Source organism: Anomaloglossus baeobatrachus, chromosome 4 (assembly GCF_048569485.1).
Source record: "Anomaloglossus baeobatrachus isolate aAnoBae1 chromosome 4, aAnoBae1.hap1, whole genome shotgun sequence".
Taxonomy (NCBI): domain Eukaryota; kingdom Metazoa; phylum Chordata; class Amphibia; order Anura; family Aromobatidae; genus Anomaloglossus; species Anomaloglossus baeobatrachus.
In genome coordinates, this window is record NC_134356.1 from 431954995 (window position 1) to 431980391 (window position 25397).

General features: G+C 43.8%; 1 protein-coding gene across 1 annotated transcript in view; it reads left to right on the plus strand.

Annotated features, from left to right (window-relative positions):
- Positions 1-1228: 1228 nt before the first annotated feature.
- LOC142303760 (TRPM8 channel-associated factor homolog) overlaps positions 1229-25397 on the plus strand; it is a 171939-nt gene continuing 147770 nt past the window's right edge. Inside the window, exon 1 of the mRNA XM_075345454.1 lies at positions 1229-1283. The gene's annotated coding sequence lies outside the window, so the exon portion shown is untranslated. The remainder of the gene's footprint in view (positions 1284-25397) is intronic.

Sequence of the window (25397 nt, forward strand, 5' to 3'; positions counted from 1 at the left end):
GGTGCCATTGGGGATAGGAGAAGGATTTTCAGTGTACTCAGTACAGAAATAACCACACCGACAGCTTGTAAACCAGAGTTCTGAGCACCACTGCAGCTTAGATGGAGCACGCTTGGGTCCGTGCCCTTGGTGTTGCGGTTAGTCTGTGGCCCTTTCCTTGGCACCTGTGTTTCTCTTTGGACCCTCGAGTATGAAACTTTTTGGGTCGCGCTCACCCGTATGGCTAACGGAGTGAGCTTGCTCTCAGGGTTCAAGCGTAGGAATTCTTTGGACTGTATTGGGAAAGTCCTATCCCATTGGCACGCTAGTACCCCGACTTTGGAGCCTGATAGGCCAGGGCATCACACATGTGCAGTGCGATGTTTCACATGCTCCCTTAGATTTGTATGGGAGTGCGTGAGCCGATACTCGCTGCCAAACGCAGCATGCCCGTTTCATTTCTCATGCCAATATGGAATGAGAACTCAATCGCAGATGGACACTGCCCCATAGTTTTGCACTAGAGTGAGTGCAGTCTGATGTTTTATCGGATTGCACTCATTTGTGCAAAACGCAAGTGGAACTGAGGCCTTACATGCATACTCTGGCTCCATTCTCATTTGCTTTTTCTTTTAAGTAACCTTCCTTTTTTTATTGTGATACTAGTTTTGGTGCCAAGTTCATTAAAATGACTCACATGATTAATTAATGTGTCAAAAAAAGCACTTTCCTGTTTTGGACTGCTTTTGGGGGCAAAATTTTAAAAAATTGTGCCAAATTTTACAACTTTTTAAAAAGTCCTAATTAATGAATAAGGAAATAAGATCTGGAATTGCTAAACTCCACACACAAAGCAGAAAAACAAACAAACTGGTAGGCATAAATATAATACTAAGCAGAAATAGAAATAATTAGGTGAAAAAAAAAGGAAAACACACAAAAGTAGGCAAATAAGTCCAAAGGCAATAATGAATCGGGGTCTGCATGCTAAGCATAGTACATTATAAAATCTAATAAAATCTTAATTGAGCACATAGCGCTGATACTATTTGTCTAGTGAATGTTGATTTGTAGTTGTTCTACCAACGTAGATAAAACACATGAACACCACAAGATTCTTTATATACATAAACAATCATACATTTTTGGCCTTTCTTTACTCTTCCCATAATATCATTATCTTGTCACAACCTTCTCCATTCTTGCAGCCTACATAAAGTGCCATCTGTATCTAATGTTACCCTTGTGGGCTGACTGATCATCAGTTGCATCTCAATTTTCGGGTTCGAGTTCTTCTGACACAGGTAATGCACAGGAATTTTTCTATTTTCTCTTTTTTTGCTTTGATTTGGCATTTTTCTCTCATGTACACATTATCTCCCCTATCTCATTCTATAAAGCCAAAGACTTTTATTTTACTACAATTTTTAACAAACCTCAGGCCGAATTAACAAACAAGGTGAAACATGAGAGACGATTCACGAATAGGGGTAGATCCATTAATACTGGCATTGCACTCGCCAATTGTCCAGGTTCGGCACAAAAGTCTGCACTTACTCTATGTGACTACAGTCTTGTAAAGACTTATAGTGTGCAATTTGCGCTGTCAGGATTCTCCAGTACTGGTATTAGTAGAGGGCGGCCTTGTCACTGCAGGTATAAGATATGCATACTCCTAACCACATTCCGACTAGACGTGCACAGCCTCACTTAATGTAAGTGATTTAAGTGAGGCCACATATTTAGTTGGCATGTGGTCAAAAGCATGCATATCATATATTTGCAGTCACATGATCACCCACTCTTTCAGATGGCACCAGAGATTTCTTACAGTGTGCGCCATGCACAATGTGAGGATAGACAGAGTGACTGCAGACTTTCATTACAATCTTGGACAACCTCTTCAATAAAGATGCTCGCTGAAGTAGAGTGTATCTAATTCATTAAGTGGCACATGCCATGTAATAAATTAGTGCATCTGTTACCAAGTGTGCGCCACCACCAGAAATGTACTCCAATCAAGGACTTATTATGAATTTGCCCAGCTGCATATCAGTGCATAGTTCCACCCTTGTCCAGCCCATGCTACTCCCATCTTGATATAGCTTGTTGGGACTGTTGTGTAAACTACAAATAAATGAGGCAATATTGTTATGCAACTTCAACGATGTGCAAAAATATTGTAACTTTTTAAGGCGTTAGACACCAGAACTCTAGTCTACACAGTTTCATGAATTAATGTAGATACAAGAAAAAAATAATTAAAGTCTCACTGTGTAACCATAGGAAACAATGATTGGGTTCATATCTTGGTGCAACTCCAGTCAAAAAAAATGCCTAGACCATGGGCTAATTACATTCAATGATTCATTGACTAAGGGCGCATTGTGCCACAAATGCGTAGAAGCTTATATTCCCATTATTATGGGGTTTTAATTTTATTGCAACAATAAAAATATTTTTATGAGATTCGCCATCTTTGGAATTGACTGAGCTTAATGAATTACCCTCAAGAGTTTTTAGAAACAAATTCAGACTTCAATTAATCGAGACTGGTATGAGTAACGCCGGAGTTATGGGGAACTGTTGAATTTATTAACATGCACTGTTGGGGGAGACCTCTAAGGGGGTCTCTAAGGGTCACAGAGGAGGATTCCAGATTAGATCTGTGCAGATGTATGTATGAGGACAAATGACCACACAGAGACGTATCTATATCTGGGAGACGCTCAATGCTCTTCTAACCTGTATATTGTAAAAACAATCACAGTTATACAATTCATTCAGTACATTTGTATTGCTGCTGACCAATTATTTAACTTGGTTTCACTTAGGGTACCGTCACACTTTAGCGACGCTCCAGCGATCCCACCAGCGATCTGACCTGGTCAGGATTGCTGGTGCGTCGCTACATGCTCGTGAGCTGTCAATCCGGCAGATCTCATCAGCGACTAGTGACCAGTCCCCAGCGATGCGTGGAAGCGATGCTGCGCTTGGTAACTAAGGTAAATATCGGGTAACCAAGCGCTTGGTTACCCGATATTTACCTTGGTTACCAGCGCACACCGCTTAGCGCTGGCTCCCTGCACTCGTAGCCAGAGTACACATCGGGTTAATAAGCAAACCGCTTTGCTTATTTACCCGATGTGTACTCCGGCTACATGTGCAGGGAGCCAACACTGGCAGCCTGAGAGCGGCGGACGCTAGTAACCAAGGTAAATATCGGGTAACCAAGCAAAGCACTTCGCTTGGTTTCCCGATATTTACCTTGGTTACAGCTTACCGCAGGCTGCCAGAAGCCAGCTCCCTGCTCTCTGAACATTCAGATAGTTGCTCTCTCGCTGTCAAACATAGCGATGTGTGCTTCACAGCAAGAGAGAAACGTCCAAAAAATGAACCAGAGCAGTGGGTAACAGCAGCGATTTCACAGCAGCGGCCAGATTGCTGCTCAGTGTCACACACAGCGAGATCGCTAATGAATGAGGTCACTGGTGCATCACAAAAGCCGTGACTCAGCAGCGATCTCGCTAGCGATCTCACTAGCGATCTCACTATGCGAGAAGTACCCCTTACTCCCTTTATTTGGCTACAGTTTCCTTCAAGACTATACTGTCCTGATATACTGATAAGGTAACTGGAGATAAACAAAGTGTATGCGCATACGTCAGCAGCTTGTTACTGACATTCAAGAGACCAGTCTAAAGCTGGAGTCACACACAACGACAGCGACAACGACGTCGCTGTTACGTCACCATTTTCTGTAACGTAACAGCGACCCTGAAAGTAGTTACATGATCGCTATTTAACTGTCAAACATGTAGTTTTAAACAACGACGGAGCAGCAATCATAACGACCACGACGGTCGTTGGGACGTGTCACACGCGTCACTGTGCGACGGCTCAGACCTTGATAGAGGCGTGGTGTTTACCCCTTTGCGTTGCCTTTTTCATGCCCCTCTGTTCCGATTGGTGGAAGAATACAACTACTATAATACTGCTCCTATATACAAGACTACTATCCTATATACAACAATTTGAGAACACAAGGCATACCTACCTTTTCAATCACAAGGTATGATGAAAGATCCACAAAGAACGACGCACTAGCGACACCAGACAGAGACTCTACTACGTGGAACACAGAATGGAACTTTAAGAATGAAATCACTGTATCGCCTTCGGCAAGGTACCCAATCGGAACGTTGTTATGACCACCAATCGGAGTCGTGGGGGCATTGTAAAAAACACCGCAAAAACACGCCCTTGTCCTGCCTTCAGTCCCATGTCACTGCCTTCAGCGTCATCGCGAGTCGCGACCGTCGTTGCTACGGTGTCAAACACAAGGATGCATGTGGCGCAGCGGGATAGCAGCGATCAAAAAATGAACTGGGATATTCAAGAGCGAGCAGCGATCTCGCAGCAGGGGTCTGATCGTTGTTATGTGTCACACATAGCGACGTCGCTGTTGAGGTCGCTGCTACGTCACAGAAAATGGCGACTTTGCAGCGACGTCGTTGCCGCCGTCGCTGTCTGTGACACCACCTTAAGCTAGCCTCCTGAATGCCTGCTTTGTTCAGTGTAACATGATTAGTTTCAATAATAAATTCCAGAAGATGTATCCTAGTATACATGATAGCATTTAAGCAAAGACAGATTATCTTATTATTTTGGACAATTGATTCATAGCCTGGACCTTCACATCTTAATGAATTGTGTGTGACTGAAAAGTAGCGTGCGTCTATGTACCCTGCCAGAAATGAAATCCAATAATAACCTAGATCAAGATTTAAGACATACCACAGCTTATAATGTATGAAAGGATCTGTGTGGCCATGTCCCCATTCCATCCTGTTCATCCTCAGCACCGCAGATTTTGGAAAAGCTGGACAAAACTTGCATGAAAATGGGAAAAGTCACAAAATTCGGGAATTACCATATTTTTTGGATTTGAAGATGCACTTTTCCTCCCAAAAATTTGGGAGGAAAAGGAGATGTGCATCTTAAAATCTGAATGTATCTTACCGAGCGGTGGTGGAGAGGGGTGAAAGCTGCTCTGTGTGGTGGGTGGTGCTGCTCTGTGCAGTTGGCAGCAAGGCACGGGCCATTCTGAAGATGTCAGCTGTGCAGGCTTCAAATAATGGTGCCCAGAGTCAGCGTGTGCGCAGATAAGGCTCTCGGCTCAAGCTCTCATCTGCGCACACGCCGACTCCGGGCGCCATTTATTTGAAGTCACCCCACTGATATCTTCAGAATGACCAGTGCCTCACTGCCCGCAGTGAGCACCAGGACAGAGCAGCGCCGGCTGCCTCAGCACAGTGCAGTCACCGCAGCCCCAGGACAGCACAGCTGCCTGCCTTGAAAACCTCGGCCCTCCTCTGCAACGGCCGCAGCATTTCCATACTCCAGCACTGCCCCTGGGACCCACTGCTCCACGACCACTGGTGCCCCTCTCCCCGGTAAGGCTAGGTTCACATTTCCATTGTTTATGATCAGTCACAATCTGCCACTCTGATAAACATCGCAATCCATTTGGCGGATTCCGTTGTTTCCCATAGACTTGTATGAGCGGTGGATTGAGACTGATGCCCTTGCATTGCATCCGCCGCCCGACTGATCAATCGTGGAACGACTGACCGTCGGGCAGCAGGAACACAGCATGTAACGTTTTTTGAGCAGCGGAATCCTTATGTTTTCACTGTGCATGCTCAAATCTTGTGTTTAATCATCCAAATAAATGTCTCTCTCTCTCTCGGCGGCCGATAGATCAGCTGATTGCCCGGCCACCAGCTTTTGAGAGCGATCAGCTGATCGCCCAGCGATCGGCTTCTGTGAACGATCAGCTGATCGGCCGGCTATTGTGAACGATCAGCTGATCGTTCTCTCTCTCGTTTTACAACGGAATCTGCTTTTTTATGACAATGAATTCCAATTCTTGTCATCCGTTGTACAACGCATCAGTCACAAGCGTCAAGCGCATGTGACTGATGCAAAACAACGGAAATGTGAACCTAGCCTTAGACACCAATAATTGCAACATCCAGATAAAACACACTAAACAGTTTTCACTTTACTTGTGTTTTTTTTGTGAATAATAATGGCTTATTTTCAAAATTATAGCATCAGCCTCCTCTATATATTGTGTTTTGGCCACTTTGTGTCTTTCTTCTCCAACAGATCTCCATTGTTTTTTTCCTATTTTTGAAAAAAAACGCATGTGTTAGGGCCTTTCTTAGACTAACATTTAAAGTTACAGGCCTGTCACGTCTATAAATTTTAGACGTGACTGCACCTATGTGCAGCTCCAATCACTAAACCTTCATGTACCGTTCTTAAGCCTGCTTTACACGTTGCAATTTCGCATACAATATCGTATGCGTTCTTGCAACACCCCCATCGTATGTGTGGCACGTTCAATTTGTTGAACGTGCCGCACAGACGATTAACCCACGTCACACGTACTTACCCGTCCATACAACCTCGATGTGGGCGGCGAACGTCCACTTCCTGGAGTGGGAGGGACGTTCAGCGTCACATCAACGTCACGCGGCTGCCGGCCAATAGAAGCGGAGGGGCAGAGATTAGCGGGATGTAAACATCCCGCCCACCTCCTTCCTTCCGCATTGTCGGCGGGAGCCGCGGACGGAGGTAAGCTGTCGTTCAATGTTCCCGGGGTGTCACACACTGCGATGTGTGCTGCCTCAGGAACATTGCACAACCTCACGTTCATTTTTTGAGGAATCAACGACGTGCATGCGATGAACGGATTTTCGTTCAATCGCAATTGCACGGAGGTTTTACACGCTACAATCGTACTTACGATGCCGGATGTGTGTCACTTACGACGTGACCCCGCCGACACATCGTAAGATTTATTGTAGCGTGTAAAGCGGGCTTAAGTGCTACTTTCAATGTGCCAATGAAATACTATCATTGTTATGTCTGCAAAATGGAGAAGACTAGTACATTCTTATAAGGGCTCATTCAGACAACCAGTTTTTTCATGTAAGAGAAAAATGTTCTATTTTCATCAGATTTTCACTCGAGTTTCAGAGTCTGGATTGAGTTTCATCACCTTTTCTATGATGAGACACAAAAATGTTCTTCTATCTTTTACTTTGTAGCAGTCATTGAAAAATTAACATCACTTTGATGGCGTTCTGTCTGATTTTTTCACAAACCGATAGACTTCCATTGACGATTTTGATCCATCAAATCATATTGATTGTGGCACTTAGGCGATTGGGAGAGGGATTGCAAGGGCCGATTATCATCCTAGTGACTCGAGTGGGTCACCAGACTACAGGAAGCCGGAGGGATCATGATGATCATGATCATCATGCAACATGATCACTGAGGCTTCTGAGTGCGGGTCTGGCAGCTGCAATGTACTGGAATGATTAGTGCAGTATGTACCGCCCCGTGGCCTCGACTGCGGCCGCCGAGCCACTCAGATCCGTGCTCGCATTCTACGGGTGGTGGCTCGAGCATCTCACGGACCCGGGGGTCACGTCGCTCTGCAAGGGGGTTGGCGTTACACACGGGGGATGCGGGTATTTGGTTTTGGGATGATTGTTCGGGACGCCACCCACAGCTTGTGGTGATGGTGGACACCTCCGCTGCGGTGAAGGTACGGGGACTCTCGGGAACGGTGTAGTGGAGCAGCTTGGTGTTGACCCCTCCGTGGGTGGGGGATGTTGGTCCCGGGGCCCGGTCGGGCAGTGGGCAGGGGTGGAGGGTGCAGTGTTGCGGTGCAGCGTGGTGCGGTGCCTGATGGCACTGTTGTACTCACGATTAAACCACACAGAGTCACTGGTAAACCAAACGGAGGAATGAACGGGGCCCGCAGCCGGCTGCAGCTTCATAGTCGGGTTGGCAATATCAGCCTTTCTCCTGCACCTGTGTTTGTAGTGTGACCACTGTGCCTCGGCACTGGAAGTCCACTCCCCGGCGTGTATGTGTTGTAGGAGCCCCTGTTGCCCGCAGACGCTGGCCCTTGGATCTCCGGCCTCTGGCGGTGGCTACTATCTGGATGGGTTGGGCTGTTGCCTTCAATCGGGACTTTGGTGGGAATGAACCCCTGAGGTCCAGACCGCAATCAGTTAATCTGACTATGGTGGTGGCATATAGCCTAGTCGGGGTCTGAGTACCCTGCCTGGTGCTCCGGTATCCAGTTAGCTCCCCGGTTCGGTTCCAGGGGGCCACTACCCTGTCCCGGTCCCTTACGGTTCTGCTGGTCATATTCCCGGCCTCCTGCAGGCGACCACTGCCGTCTGCCTGCCTGACTGTTTGAACCGTCTGTCTGCACTCGACTTCTGTACTGACTGTTTTCTGTTTTTCCTGCCTCAGGTCAGCAGACTCATCGGGGGGCGTGTCTTTCTGCCTGACTCCGCCCACCTGGTGTGCCTGTCTAACACTGAGGGAGGCAATCAGGTCTTTGTGGTTGACTGATGGTACCTTTCTAGTGTGGGGGGGTGCGGTGAGTGTTGTGACCTGTGACCCCTGGGGTCCAGGGCGTCACAAGTACATTGCAGCTGCGATAAGAGAAGTAAAAATTAGTGTCCTAAATAGAGACTCAAGCGGGCTTTACACACTGCGATATCGCCCGAATTTTGTCGTTGGGGTCACGGTTTTGGTGACGCACTTCCGCAATCGTTAGCGATATAGCTTTGTATAACAGCGTTCAGCGATGTAAAATCGTCGCAAAAGCGTGATTTATCGCTAATCGGCTACACGGGTCCTAATTCCCAAAAATCGTTACTTCAGCAGTAACGAGGTTGTTCCTCGTTCCTGCGGCATCACACATCACTGCGTGTGACGCCGCAGGAGCAAGGAACGTCTCCCTACCTGCCTCCCGGCCGCTATGCGGAAGGAAGGAGGTGGGCGGGATGTTACGTCCCGCTCATCTCCGCCCCTCCGCTGCGATTGGGCGGCGGTTCAGTGACGTCGCTGTGACGCCGCACGGACCGCCCCCTTAGAAAGGAGGCGGTTCGCCGGTCACAGCGACGTCGCCGGACAGGTAAGTATGTGTGACGGCTCTGGGCGATGTTGTGCGGCACGGGCAGCGATATGCCCATGTCGCGCAACAGATGGGGGCGGGTACGCACACTAGCGATATCGGGACCGATATCGCAGTGTGTAAAGTAGCCTTCAGTAAAATAATAATAATAATAATAATAATAATACACAGGTCTGCAAAAAAATTTTTTTCGAGAGCTGTTTTGGTTATTCCATGTAATCTTTATGTTTTTGAGTGTGCTGAATCCGAAAATGACCTCTGTTTTGTCATAGGACATCACGTTTTCTGACAATTTAAGTAACTATGTTAAATAAGACAATACTTCAAAATAAATGAAAATAGACTCAAAATTAATTTTTTATTACAAATGTTCCATGAAAATCATTTTTTTAACTGCAATGAGCTCACTAACACACTAAAATCGATTCTTCTTCCCTGTGAGGCTTCTCTTGGTACATTTACGCCTGTGAGTAGCATCTGTAATGTCTCTCTGAAGCGTCCAACAGTAGTCTGCCATCATTGTAATGTTCCATCTTCCCTGGTATCTTCTTTCCATCTCTTTAACGTCCTGGTGGAATCGTTCACCTTGCTATTCACTCACAGCACCCAAATTTTCTGGAAAGTTGTCAAGGTGGGAATGGAGGAAATGCACTTTCAAACTCATCAGGCAACCTAAAGCTTGAAATGCTTTCAGCATTCGTCCGACGATTTGTTTGTAGTCACAGTCTTTGTTATTGCCTAAAAATTTCTCTATGACCTCTTTAAATGCAATCCACCCTTCTTTTTGAGGATGCATCATGGTATTGATAAACTCTTGATCAGCTATAAGCCTTCTAATGCCTAGTCCGACGAACACACCTTCTTTCAATTTTGCCTCCAAGAGGCCTGGAAACTTGACGACCAAGTATTTGAAGCATTCATCTTTTGGAAGTGATTTTACGAATTGCTTCATCAGTTCCAATTTGATGTGGAGAGGTGGTAGAAGAACTTTATGGGGAGGAACCAAATTTTCTCGGAGGACATTTTTTTCAACAACTGTGAGCACCCTCGGCTGCCAATTCTTCTAGGTCCAGTGATTTTGTCAGTCTCGACTGTTCCATAGACACAGAAAACAAGGGTATTTGGTATTTTGGTATACCCAGCTTGTTGCCCGAGCACTTGATTCATCTGGTTCAGGTATGACTCCACCTTCATCGGACATAGTTATCTCTTCCAAGGTAGCAGGGGCCTTAGGTACTGGTATATCTGTGACATGGGAGATGGGAAAAATTGATGAGTGAATATTGGGGTATGAAATGGAATGCTTCCATTTTGAATTATACCCTTTCACATCGCATGAACAAAAGTAACAATCATCACTATGGTTCTTTTGCTCTTGCCATACCATGGGAATCCCATAACGGAAAGCTTTTTTCTTACCCTTGAACCAATTTCAGAGGTCATCAACACACTGTTTGCACACTTTATGAGGCGCCCAAGCTTTATCTTGATCTCCAACATTAGTCCGAAATATGCAAAGTATACTTTTTTCACAAAGTCTGTAATATTCAGATGTTGCTTCAACACTGTATATTCATCACAAATGTAACAGAAACTGTCAGCGAATTAATACACTTCCGCTGAGCCATAATGCTAATTTTGGGAAACACGGTTGAATATGAAGAGCTAACACGAACTGAGATTAAAAAGTGCGAACAGGCGAGAACAAAGATAAAACAATTGAAACAAGCCCAGGCATGTCAGAGGCTGCTCATTCAGCTTGCAAAATGTTAATGCTGGTTTCATTAGCTCACTCTGAAAGTTTTTTGCTTTGAAAGTTATATTTTTTTTGCATTATATATCTTCAATATATTGATGTGAATTACTTAATAGTAATTTTGACTTTCAAAACCCTAAAAAAAAAAAGAAAAAAAATTATGAAAAATTTACTAAATTTGAAGAGAATTTTGCATTTTGTGGCAAATCCTGATGTTCAGAATTTTTTTTCAATATTTTTTTCATTTTCAGCACACCAAAATACATGGAAAATAGATGAATATAATCAAACAGCTTTTTAGTCGCAGACCTGTGAATAATAATAATTATAATATTAATAATAATAATTATAATTAAAAAAATCACAAGATAAAGTAATACACTAAAAAAATCCCATTAAATAGTTTAATTTGTTTAAAAAAAAGTACATATTTGGTATCGTCACATAACCCGATTTATAAAACTATCACACTAGTTAACCCCTTTAATGAACACCGTAAAGAAAAGAAAGTGACAAATTATGTTTTTTTTTATTAAACAGCTGACTAAAAAATGTAAGAAAACATGAACATAAAGTTTTATATATATATATATGTATATATATATATATATATAAAAATGATACTGCTGAAATCATTTTAGTCTTTCTTTTAATTTTTCTTAATAAAAATTGTTTGTATCCAATTTTTACAAATTTATATACATATTTATCTATATTTATATATATATATATATATATATTTATATACATTTTTCTATATATTAGTTTATATATTTTCGATATATATACCTTTCTATTTTAGATGATTTTAACAAAATATACATAGGTATGTTTTTAATTTGCGCCCCCCCCCCTCCCCCTGTGTTCATAAATGCAGACATCATTGTTAAAAATACCTCATGTTGATGGTTTATAATGATATTCTATAGTCCCATATATTGGTAATTATACTGAAAATGTATGGTTTGGTTATCTTTCCATGTTATTTTACTGTATTTCATCATCGGGTTTTTATAGGCATCACCGCGCGTTTCTAATTTCATACCCCCTCCCCTCCTTGTTTATCCTCCCACTGCCTTGTTTGTTGAACAAAGATTAATTCTTTGCATATTCATCCTCTCTTTTCGTCACTTGGAATGTTCTCCTTCTTTTTGTCTAGAGTTTAAATGCACCCCCTCTTTTTTTCAAATTGTTCTACTTTCAGCACGGTTGGGCAAGGTCCCATTCCATTTATTCCCTATCATTATGTTATACACTTTATTTATGGCACGATTACATGCAACCCTCCCTTTTTTTCCCTTCAGTTTGCTGTGGAACTACGGTATGTGCGCGCACGCGCGCTACAGGCGGTTCCCACGCTTCTGAACTTATCTGACCTCATTGTGAGGATCCTGCTTCTTTCCATGTGCAGCGCGGTTGAAACCTGCTTGTGTATGGGAAGCCAGGGACCTGGCTATATAGGAAATTGAATAAACATGGCTGAAGGCCAGGACTGGGTTCTCAGACAGAAAAAACTGCATACCAATCAAAAAGACTGCTGGAACACCATTGCAAATGGGAACAGGGTGCTAGTTAAAAAATACACAATCTATATAAAATGAAAGCTGCACACCAAATTCAGAGAAATATGAATAAGCATAATTGCTCTATGATACATAAAGATATGAAAAATACAATTAGCCATATGAAAAATTGGAAAAATTTAAATGTGCAAACACTGTGGAAAAGGAGCGCAATAGGGTCTTACCCGACAAACAATTGGGGTGTGATTACAAGAGGTTACTCACCAAGTGTGGTTGTGAAAGTCACAACCACTCTGCAGGCATCTGAAATAGGTCAAAGGCAGCAGTCATCCCTGTAATCGATAAAAAATATGTGGAGAGTGGATGTTTAAAAACCGCGCCAAGGACCACTCATGAAGGAGATGAATTTAACGTGACTTTATTCCATGTTCAGGTCAAAACCTGAACATGGAATAAAGTCACGTTAAATTCATCTCCTTCATGAGTGGTCCTTGGCGCGGTTTTTAAACATCCACTCTCCACATATTTTTTAAAAATTTAAATGTGACATTGCATGACTGCTAAGGATTATTTGAAAAAAAGAGATATTTAGCTAATGTATTGATCAATTCATTACTGACCGATAACCACTTCGTGGTAATCTCTAATTTTTCAAATAATCCTTAGCAGTCATGCAATGTCACATTTTCAATTTTTCATATGGCTAATTGTATTTTTCATATCTTTATGTATCATAGAGCAGTTATGCTTATTCATATTTCTCTGAATTTTGCAGCTTTCACTTTATATAAATTGTGTATTTTTTAGCTAGCACCCTGTTCATATTTGCAATGGTGTTCCAGCAATCTTTTTGATTGTGGTGTAGGACAGCGGAAAACATCTCTGTAGATTCTTTTATTTCTGCAGCACAAATTGCACACTCCTCAGACTCCACAGCAGGTCCGTGCCAGTGGGTGGGGCTTACTGTTGGTGGGTGGGGTGCCCTGCTGTGAGGCTTCAGAGCAGGGCCGGCATCAGCACCTGGTCAAATGCTGGGGCCCTGAGCTGCCGGGGGGGCCCACTCATGGTGGCAGGAGTGGCGCACCACTACTCAGGGGGACCCGGTGCCCGCGCTGTCTCCGCCCCCCTCCCCCGCCGAGGATCGAGCTTTCAATTGTATCGGCATCGCAAGTGCCGATACAATTGAGAGCAATGATGAGAGATGCAGCGGGGCGCTGCCTCTCTTATCATTCTCCCCGCTGTGACTGTCGGCACTCTGACAGCTCTGCAGCAGAGCGCGGTGACGTCATCACTGCGCTCCTGCAGTGAGGTCAGAGCGAGCGACAGCAGTGGATGCGCCGAGGAGACTAGAGCAGCGGGGGAACGAGGAGAAGTGAGTATTAATCACTGTTTACCACATGAGGGTGCCTACTGCTATCTGGCTCTGCACTGTGCTGGATACATTGCTGTGCTATATACAAATTGTAAACTACATGAGGGAGGGTGCCTACTGCTATCTGGCTCTGCACTGTGCTGTATATATTGCTGTGCTATATACAAGGTGTATACTACATGAGGGAGGGTGCCTACTGCTATCTGGCTCTGCACTGTGCTGTATACATTGCTGTGCTATATACAAGTTGTATACTACATGAGGGAGGGTGCCTACTGCTATCTGGCTCTGCACTGTGCTGTATACAGCCTGTCCTATATACAGGCTATATACTATATGAGGGAGGGTGCCTACTACTATCTGGCTTTGCACTGTGCTGTATACATTGCTGTGCTATATACAAGGTGTATACTACATGAGGGAGGGTGCCTACTGCTATCTAGCTCTGCACTGTGCTGTATACATTGCTGTGCTAAATACAAGGTGTATACTACATGAGGGAGGGTGGCTACTGCTATCTGGCTCTGTACTGTGCTGTATACATTGCTGTACTATATACAAGGTGTATACTACATGAGGGTGGATGCCTACTGCTATCTGGTTCTGCACTGAGCTGTATACATTGCTGTGCTATATACTGTACAAGGTGTATACTACATGAGGGAGGGTGCCTACTGCTATATGGCTTTGCACTGTGCTGTATACAGCCTGTCCTATATACAGGCTATATACTATATGAGGGAGGGTTCCTACTGCTATCTGGCTTTGCACTGTGCTGTATACATTGCTGTGATAAATACAAGCTGTATACTACATGAGGGAGGGTGCCTACTGCTATCCGGCTCTGCACTGTGCTGTATACATTGCTGTGCTACATGCAAGCTGTATACTACATGAGAGAGGGTGCATACTGCTATCTGGCTCTGCACTTTGCTGTATACAGGCTGTGCTATATACAAGCTGTATACTACATGAGGGTGCCTACTGCTATCTAGCTCTGCACAGTGCTATATACACTGTGCTATATACAGGCTGTCCTATATACAGGCTGTATACTACATGATGGTGCCTAATGCTATCTGGGTCTGCATTGTGCTATATTTGGGGCTGTATACTACATGAAGGTGCCTAATGCTATATGTGTCTGCATTGTGCTATATAGGGGCTGTATACTACATGAGAGTGCCTAATGCTATCTGGATCTGCATTGTGCTATATGCGGGCTGTAGACTACATGAAGGTGCCTAATGCTATATGGGTCTGCATTGTGCTATATGGGGGCTGCTTAATGTTATTTGGGGGCTGCATAGTGCCATATGGGGGCTGCATAGTGCATATGGGGGCTACATAATACTATATGGAAGACTATGGGGGCTTCATAACACTATATGGAGGAATATGGGGGCTGCATACTACTTTACCCCCAGAGTTGTATGTCCCCTCCACCCAGGTGCTGTATACCCCCTCAGAGCTGTATGTTTCCCCCACTCAGGTGCTGTATACCCCCTCAGAGCTGTATGCCCCCCCACCCCAGAGCTGTATACCCCCTCAGAGCTGCATGTCACCCCCACCTCAGAGATGTTTGTCCCCCCCACCTCAGAGTCACTGCCCTCCTCTAGAGCTGTATGCCCCCCATTGCTGTATACCCCTTTCCTGAGTAATATGTATTCCCGCCAGTATTGTATTTGTCCCCAGCCTCTCTTGTGATGTATATACAGCAGTGTTAGTGTGCTCTATGTGTGGCCATGTCTGTTAGACAAGCTGGGAGGTGAATGAGGCAGTTGCCGGCTTCCCTATATTAGATATATATACAGTATAAATATATAAAAATAATGTGTGTGTTTGCATGTATGATATGTATCTATGTATGTCAGTGTATATGACTGTGTATAGATTTATGTCTATTTATATGTGTTTTTGTGAATTTCTCTTTAAATAAGTATGTGTACGTATGCCTGTATGTGTATGTATCTGTGCATGTCTAAGGGCTCATGTGCACGTTGCCGAATTTCATGCATTTACGCTGCATATTGCACTGCAGCGTAAATGCATGTATCCTGCATCCCCTGCACAATCTATGAAGATCGCATGAAAGAGCTCATGAAATCTTTTTTTTTTCTGCAGAAACACTGCATCCATTATGCAGTATGTCTGCAGCGATTTGAAGGGCACATGTGCTGTCAAATCCCTGCAGAAATTTCTGCAGGGACACGACGCAACGTGCGCACACAGCCTATGTGTGGATAGGGCCCACTGAGACTCTTTCGCCCAGGGCCCACAAAAACCTGGAGCCGGCCCTGCTTCAGAGCAGTGAGTCCAGTGCAGTAGTAATAGGCAGTATGGCTCTTTTCGGTGATCTGGTTTTCATGGATCTGCTAACTATAAAGAGCAAGCTCTTTTGGATTCTAAATGGATCCCTATTAAATATGTTTTCACCCCAGGTGTACACATATTTAAGATGTTTTAAACATTCTTGAAACCCCGCCCACCAAATGATGAAACCTCGCCCACTTGCAAAGGGTCAATTAAAATGCTGTCGGCAAGGTTTTGTTCAGGTGGGAGGGGTTTCACCCACCAAACACCCCACTTTTACGCCCAGTGAGAGCCATTAAGAGAATTTTGTGGCTCTCACTGGTGTGTCATCTTCTGTCAGTCACAGCAGGGAGCCGAATCTTTGTGTCAGATCGTTCATGACCAACACATCACTACAGTGCAGGGGATGGCTGTGTTGAGAAGGATAGAATATGCTCAGCTTTTCTGCCCTCTTCTGATGGGTGGGTAGGGGCAAAACTTAAATTGAACATACAGTGTATGTGTTGTATGCTGGAGGAGAGAGACTGTCACAGTTAATGGCCCAGTCGGGGATCCACCAATTTCCTGGTGGGCTGGAGAGTGAAATCATTCTCTTAAATAGCAGCACACCATCGCCCATAGCTAAAGGAACTTGGTGGGTGGGTGATCGCTGTGCTGCTATTAAAGACAATGAATATTCACTGCTCTCCAGGCCACCAGGAAATTGGTGGATCCCTGGCTCAATTGTTTGGTTGTGTGAGTGGTGATGTTAAGGGCATTGGTAATTATGGTCGTAGGGGCACTGAAGGCAAATCTAGAGGTAGAAATCATGAATTGGAGGGTACCCTTTTTGTTCCCCTTTTGCTGGTGGTTCGACTGCTAGACATGACCTCTTAGTGGGGTGTCCGATGTTTGTGTCATCGGCTCTTTTCGGGGGCAGGATGTTCATGTCAAGCATTCATGCCTCTAACCTTATACTATTTGCTTTTCAGCATACAAGATTGAATGTTGATGCCTATCGAAACCGAGTAGTGCGCATGCACGTTGATATCCCCCTAGGCCAGTCAATACCGCATCAAAATGGGAGGATGATGCGACTGTTGGATATTGCCCCTCCCCTTTGTGGGCGGAGTCTTCACCCGGTGCTCTCATCATTGGCTCATGTGTGGACTGGTCCTATTCATAGGTAGGGGTGATCGGCGTTGACATGCGCCAATTAAAACTCAGGTTTCACTTTTGGTCTCTTTCTTTCTATTCATTACTTTTGCTATATAAGGATGTTCTTTTAAGCGGTTAGCCACACCTCCAAAAGAATGCACAGTGCCGAAACGCGCGTTGGGGTCGTGGTGGCACTTGCACCTAACAAGTATTATGATTTAATCCTGCTGATTTTTGTACTTTATCAACTTTCACTGCTACCAATGATATATTGCTGAGTGTATACCCTAGCACTTTTTTGACAGCAAACTGTTGTAATACCTTTAGCATCTAGCACCTAAGCACCTTGTCAACTTTTGCTACTATTTTTCTCTACTTTAATGCAAGTGCTGCTGCAGTGACTGTTGCTATTTTATTATTATATACCGTATCATCTTTTCGAGTGTAATTGTTATATTACCATAAGCACCTCTGCACTTTATAAATTGTTGCTATATTTACCTTATTTTAAAGATGATGTTATTATTACATTCATTTTGTTAATCACTACCCCTTTTTATGCGGTAATTCTTTTAATACTTTGCACAGTCACTTTATTGACAATACTTTTGGTAATACAGGTCAGTTTATTTGCAATATCAATCTTCATCCTTGTATCTTGTAAGCAGTGCCATCTTGTGGCCAATTGCGATATACGTTGATTTTTTTTCTGTGTTTTATTTGATTCAGTAAAGAAAAAAAAATTATATTAATTTTTGTTTTTCAGTGCACATTTTTCATGTTGGTTTCACCAGGAAATTGGTGGATCCCTGGCTCAATTGTTGGTTGCGTGAGTGGTAATGTTAAGGGCATCGGTAACTATGGTGGTAGGGGCACTGAAGACAAATCTAGAGATGGAAATGATGAATTGGCGGGAAGAGAGCTTCAGTGCTTCTCCACCTGCGTCACCACTTGCTCCACCAATGCAGAACCATTTGCCAGCTCACACATTTAGGAACTTAATCATATATTCTTGCCTGGGAGTATACTGACCCAAACTGGAGAAGTTACCAGAAGCACTACCATTACTCTTATAGAACTATTCTTTGAAGCTATCACCCATTAGCATCTGTTATACATGGTCACAGTATGTTATTGTCATTTAGATACGGATAAGTACGTTTGCTTCGTATCCTATTACAAGTCTCACCTACATCTTTGATGTTCCACATTACGTTCTACTGATAGAGATGGTCATGCGTTTTGATTTCATGTTATCCTATATATGAACAACTGAAATCCCATCACGTATGATAGGTCGTTGCAGACTGATCAGCAACTAGACCATTAAGAGACTCTTGACCTCTTTGGTGCATATAGAAAAGTGTTCCTTATGCACATAGACATAAGTCCTAGAAGAAGGCCCAACAGTGTTGAAACGTTGGACGATGTTCAAACATTATTAAAAATAATTTTTTGAGCACCATTTTGGAGTCCTTCATAATTCCATTTAGTGTGCCGGAGTATTTCTCAAATATTGTACCTTTTTTTTCTCCAGAGCACCTAGATTGTGATAGTTTGAGCCAGGTTTATTCTATTTCATTCACTTTACACTTTCTGTCAGCTCGTTAACTTCTGACCGACTGTCTGTCTGACTTTTCACTATCTGACAAGATGTCTGTCCTCTGTCCACTCCAGTGACTATCCCCTCCTCCTCCCTGGTTTCTGACTAGTGGATTGGATGAGTCCCAACCAATAGGTGGCCATCCATCAGTTCCATCTCTAGCCTATTACCCAGTCTGGGAAAAGGGAGTGGATTTGTGTGTGTGTTGTGGTAGTTACCAGCACTGGTCTTCCAGGAATCCAGGGTTAGTTGTAGTACCCTGTGGCACCTGACACTCAGGAGCACCACATTAAAACTAGGAAATATCACTGCAATATCCCCTTACTATGGGCCGGCTTTTTTCCTTTAAAGGGAAGGTATCATCAAAAAAAAAAAAATAATAATAATAATAACTGAAAAAATGTAAAGTAATAATGTTTAAATGTTTTGTTTAAATATTATTTTTTTTTTTTAATTGTGCAAAATATAAAAAAAAAAATTAAAAAGTTTGATATTTTCCACTGTTAAACACTAGAGGGAGCAGCTTCTGAAATCCTACTGAATTTCCACTGTATAAAAAGCTCAGATTACAGCCTGCCGTAAAGTGGGCGGAGTCTGCTCTCCTGTGTGTGATGGCACGCCTCCCCCCTCCTAATCTGAGTGTTTACAACAGATAACAGAGAATGACATGTAAGGACACAATGCACAGCCATTTTCCTGGTGACCAGAAATGTCTAAAGTGTCACCAAGGACAGCAGGAGTATCACACAGGATAGGATTAGATACACGGCTCTGCAGACAGTATCACACAGGAGAGGATTAGATTCACAGCTCAGCAGACAGTATCACACCGGACATGATTAGATACACAGCTCAGCAGACAGTATCCCACAGGATAGGATTAGATACACAGCTCAGCAGACAGTATCACACAGGATAGGATTAGATACACAGCTCAGCAGACAGTATCACAGGATAGGATTAGATACAAAGCTGTGCAGACAGTATCACAGGATAGGATTAGATACACGACTCAGCAGATAGTATCACACAGGAGTATTAAATACATGGCTAAGCAGACAGTATCACACCGGACATGATTAGATACACAGCTCAGCAGACAGTATGACACGATAGGATTGGATACACAGCTCAACAGACAGTATCACACAGGATAGGATTAGATACACAGCTGTGCAGACAGTATCACACAGGAGAGGATTAGATACACAGCTCAGCAGACAGTATCACACAGGATAGGATTAGATACACAGCTCAGCAGACAGTATCACACAGGATAGGATTAGATACACAGCTCAGCAGACAGTATCACACAGGATAGGATTAGATACACAGCTCAGCAGACAGTATCACACAGGATAGGATTAGATACACAGCTCAGCAGACAGAATCACACAGGATAGGATTAGATACACAGCTCAGCAGACAGTATCACACAGGATAGGATTAAATACACAGCCCTGCAGACAGTATCACAGGATAGGATTAGATACACGGCTCAGCAGACAGTATCACACAGGATAGGATTAGATACACAGCTCAGCAGACAGTATCACACAGGATAGGATTAGATACACAGCTCAGCAGACAGTATCACAGGATAGGATTAGATACAAAGCTGTGCAGACAGTATCACAGGATAGGATTAGATACAAAGCTGTGCAGACAGTATCACAGGATAGGATTAGATACACGGCTCAGCAGATAGTATCACACAGGAGTATTAAATACACGGCTAAGCAGACAGTATCACACCGGACATGATTAGATACACAGCTCAGCAGACGGTATGACACGATAGGATTGGATACACAGCTCAGCAGACAGTATCACACAGGATAGGATTAGATACACAGCTGTGCAGACAGTATCACACAGGAGAGGATTAGATACACAGCTCAGCAGACAGTATCACACCGGACATGATTAGATACACAGCTCAGCAGACAGTATCACACAGGATAGGATTAGATACACAGCTCAGCAGACAGTATCACACAGGATAGGATTAGATATACAGCTCAGCAGACAGTATCACAGGATAGGATTAGATACAAAGCTGTGCAGACAGTATCACAGGATAGGATTAGATACACGGCTCAGCAGATAGTATCACACAGGAGTATTAAATACACGGCTAAGCAGACAGTATCACACCGGACATGATTAGATACACAGCTCAGCAGACAGTATCACACAGGATAGGATTAGATACACAGCTCAGCAGACAGTATCACACAGGATAGGATTAGATACACAGCTCAGCAGACAATATCACAGGATAGGATTAGATACAAAGCTGTGCAGACAGTATCACAGGATAGGATTAGATACACGGCTCAGCAGATAGTATCACACAGGAGTATTAAATACACGGCTAAGCAGACAGTATCACACCGGACATGATTAGATACACAGCTCAGCAGACAGTATGACACGATAGGATTGGATACACAGCTCAGCAGACAGTATCACACAGGATAGGATTTGATACACAGCTGTGCAGACAGTATCACACAGGAGAGGATTAGATACACAGCTCAGCAGACAGTATCACACAGGAGAGGATTAGATACACAGCTCAGCAGACAGTATCACACAGGATAGGATTAGATACACAGCTCAGCAGACAGTATCACACAGGATAGGATTCGATACACAGCTCAGCAGACAGTATCACACAGGATAGGATTAGATACACAGCTCAGCAGACAGTATCACACAGGATAGGATTAGATACACAGCTCAGCAGACAGTATCACACAGGATAGGATTAGATACACAGCTCAGCAGACAATATCACAGGATAGGATTAGATACAAAGCTGTGCAGACAGTATCACAGGATAGGATTAGATACACGGCTCAGCAGATAGTATCACACAGGAGTATTAAATACACGGCTAAGCAGACAGTATCACACCGGACATGATTAGATACACAGCTCAGCAGACAGTATGACACGATAGGATTGGATACACAGCTCAGCAGACAGTATCACACAGGATAGGATTAGATACACAGCTGTGCAGACAGTATCACACAGGAGAGGATTAGATACACAGCTCAGCAGACAGTATCACACAGGAGAGGATTAGATACACAGCTCAGCAGACAGTATCACACAGGATAGGATTAGATACACAGCTCAGTAGACAGTATCACACAGGATAGGATTAGATACACAGCTCAGCAGACAGTATCACACAGGATAGGATTAGATACACAGCTCAGCAGACAGTATCACACAGGATAGGATTAGATACACAGCTCAGCAGACAGTATCACACAGGATAGGATTAGATACACAGCTCAGCAGACAGAATCACACAGGATAGGATTAGATACACAGCTCAGCAGACAGTATCACACAGGATAGGATTAAATACACAGCCCTGCAGACAGTATCACAGGATAGGATTAGATACACGGCTCAGCAGACAGTATCACACAGGATAGGATTAGATACACAGCTCAGCAGACAGTATCACACAGGATAGGATTAGATACACAGCTGAGCAGACAGTATCACAGGATAGGATTAGATACAAAGCTGTGCAGACAGTATCACAGGATAGGATTAGATACAAAGCTGTGCAGACAGTATCACAGGATAGGATTAGATACACGGCTCAGCAGATAGTATCACACAGGAGTATTAAATACACGGCTAAGCAGACAGTATCACACCGGACATGATTAGATACACAGCTCAGCAGACAGAATCACACAGGATAGGATTAGATACACAGCTCAGCAGACAGTATCACACAGGATAGGATTAAATACACAGCCCTGCAGACAGTATCACAGGATAGGATTAGATACACGGCTCAGCAGACAGTATCACACAGGATAGGATTAGATACACAGCTCAGCAGACAGTATCACACAGGATAGGATTAGATACACAGCTCAGCAGACAGTATCACAGGATAGGATTAGATACAAAGCTGTGCAGACAGTATCACAGGATAGGATTAGATACAAAGCTGTGCAGACAGTATCACAGGATAGGATTAGATACACGGCTCAGCAGATAGTATCACACAGGAGTATTAAATACACGGCTAAGCAGACAGTATCACACCGGACATGATTAGATACACAGCTCAGCAGACGGTATGACACGATAGGATTGGATACACAGCTCAGCAGACAGTATCACACAGGATAGGATTAGATACACAGCTGTGCAGACAGTATCACACAGGAGAGGATTAGATACACAGCTCAGCAGACAGTATCACACCGGACATGATTAGATACACAGCTCAGCAGACAGTATCACACAGGATAGGATTAGATACACAGCTCAGCAGACAGTATCACACAGGATAGGATTAGATATACAGCTCAGCAGACAGTATCACAGGATAGGATTAGATACAAAGCTGTGCAGACAGTATCACAGGATAGGATTAGATACACGGCTCAGCAGATAGTATCACACAGGAGTATTAAATACACGGCTAAGCAGACAGTATCACACCGGACATGATTAGATACACAGCTCAGCAGACAGTATCACACAGGATAGGATTAGATACACAGCTCAGCAGACAGTATCACACAGGATAGGATTAGATACACAGCTCAGCAGACAATATCACAGGATAGGATTAGATACAAAGCTGTGCAGACAGTATCACAGGATAGGATTAGATACACGGCTCAGCAGATAGTATCACACAGGAGTATTAAATACACGGCTAAGCAGACAGTATCACACCGGACATGATTAGATACACAGCTCAGCAGACAGTATGACACGATAGGATTGGATACACAGCTCAGCAGACAGTATCACACAGGATAGGATTTGATACACAGCTGTGCAGACAGTATCACACAGGAGAGGATTAGATACACAGCTCAGCAGACAGTATCACACAGGAGAGGATTAGATACACAGCTCAGCAGACAGTATCACACAGGATAGGATTAGATACACAGCTCAGCAGACAGTATCACACAGGATAGGATTCGATACACAGCTCAGCAGACAGTATCACACAGGATAGGATTAGATACACAGCTCAGCAGACAGTATCACACAGGATAGGATTAGATACACAGCTCAGCAGACAGTATCACACAGGATAGGATTAGATACACAGCTCAGCAGACAATATCACAGGATAGGATTAGATACAAAGCTGTGCAGACAGTATCACAGGATAGGATTAGATACACGGCTCAGCAGATAGTATCACACAGGAGTATTAAATACACGGCTAAGCAGACAGTATCACACCGGACATGATTAGATACACAGCTCAGCAGACAGTATGACACGATAGGATTGGATACACAGCTCAGCAGACAGTATCACACAGGATAGGATTAGATACACAGCTGTGCAGACAGTATCACACAGGAGAGGATTAGATACACAGCTCAGCAGACAGTATCACACAGGAGAGGATTAGATACACAGCTCAGCAGACAGTATCACACAGGATAGGATTAGATACACAGCTCAGTAGACAGTATCACACAGGATAGGATTAGATACACAGCTCAGCAGACAGTATCACACAGGATAGGATTAGATACACAGCTCAGCAGACAGTATCACACAGGATAGGATTAGATACACAGCTCAGCAGACAGTATCACACAGGAGAGGATTAGATACACAGCTCAGCAGACAGTATCACACAGGATAGGATTAGATACACAGCTCAGCAGACAGTATCACACAGGATAGGATTAGATACACAGCTCAGCAGACAGTATCACACAGGATAGGATTAGATACACAGCTCAGCAGACAGTATCACACAGGATAGGATTAGATACACAGCTCAGCAGACAGAATCACACAGGATAGGATTAGATACACAGCTCAGCAGACAGTATCACACAGGATAGGATTAAATACACAGCCCTGCAGACAGTATCACAGGATAGGATTAGATACACGGCTCAGCAGACAGTATCACACTGGACATGATTAGATACACAGCTCAGCAGACAGTATGACACGATAGGATTGGATACACGGCTCTGCAGACAGTATCACACAGGATAGGATTAAATACACAGCCCTGCAGACAGTATCACAGGATAGGATTAGATACACGGCTAAGCAGACAGTATCACACTGGACATGATTAGATACACAGCTCAGCAGACAGTATGACACGATAGGATTGGATACACGGCTCTGCAGACAGTATCACACAGGATTAGATACATAGCCGTGCAGACCATATCACACAGCAGAGGATTAGATACACAGCTTTGCAGACATCACACAGGATAGGATTAGATACATAGCTGAGCAGACAGTATCACACAATAGGATTAGATACACAGCCCTGCAGACAGTATCACACGATAGGATTAGATACACAGCCCTGCAGACAGTATTACACAATAGGATTAGATACACAGCTCAGCAGACAGTATCACACAGGAGAGGATTAGATGCACAGCCCTGCAGACAGTATCAGACAACATAGGATTAGATACACGGCTCAGCAGACAGTATCACACGACAGGATTAGATACACGGCTCAGCAGACAGTATCACACGACAGGATTAGACACACAGCCGTACAGACAGTATCACACAGGAGAGGATTAGATACACAATCCTGCAGACAGTATCACCGGTACACACACAGGTACTCACATGCAGTAGCGTGCTCGCGTGTGCACACACACACACAGGGCCGGCGTCAGCACCCG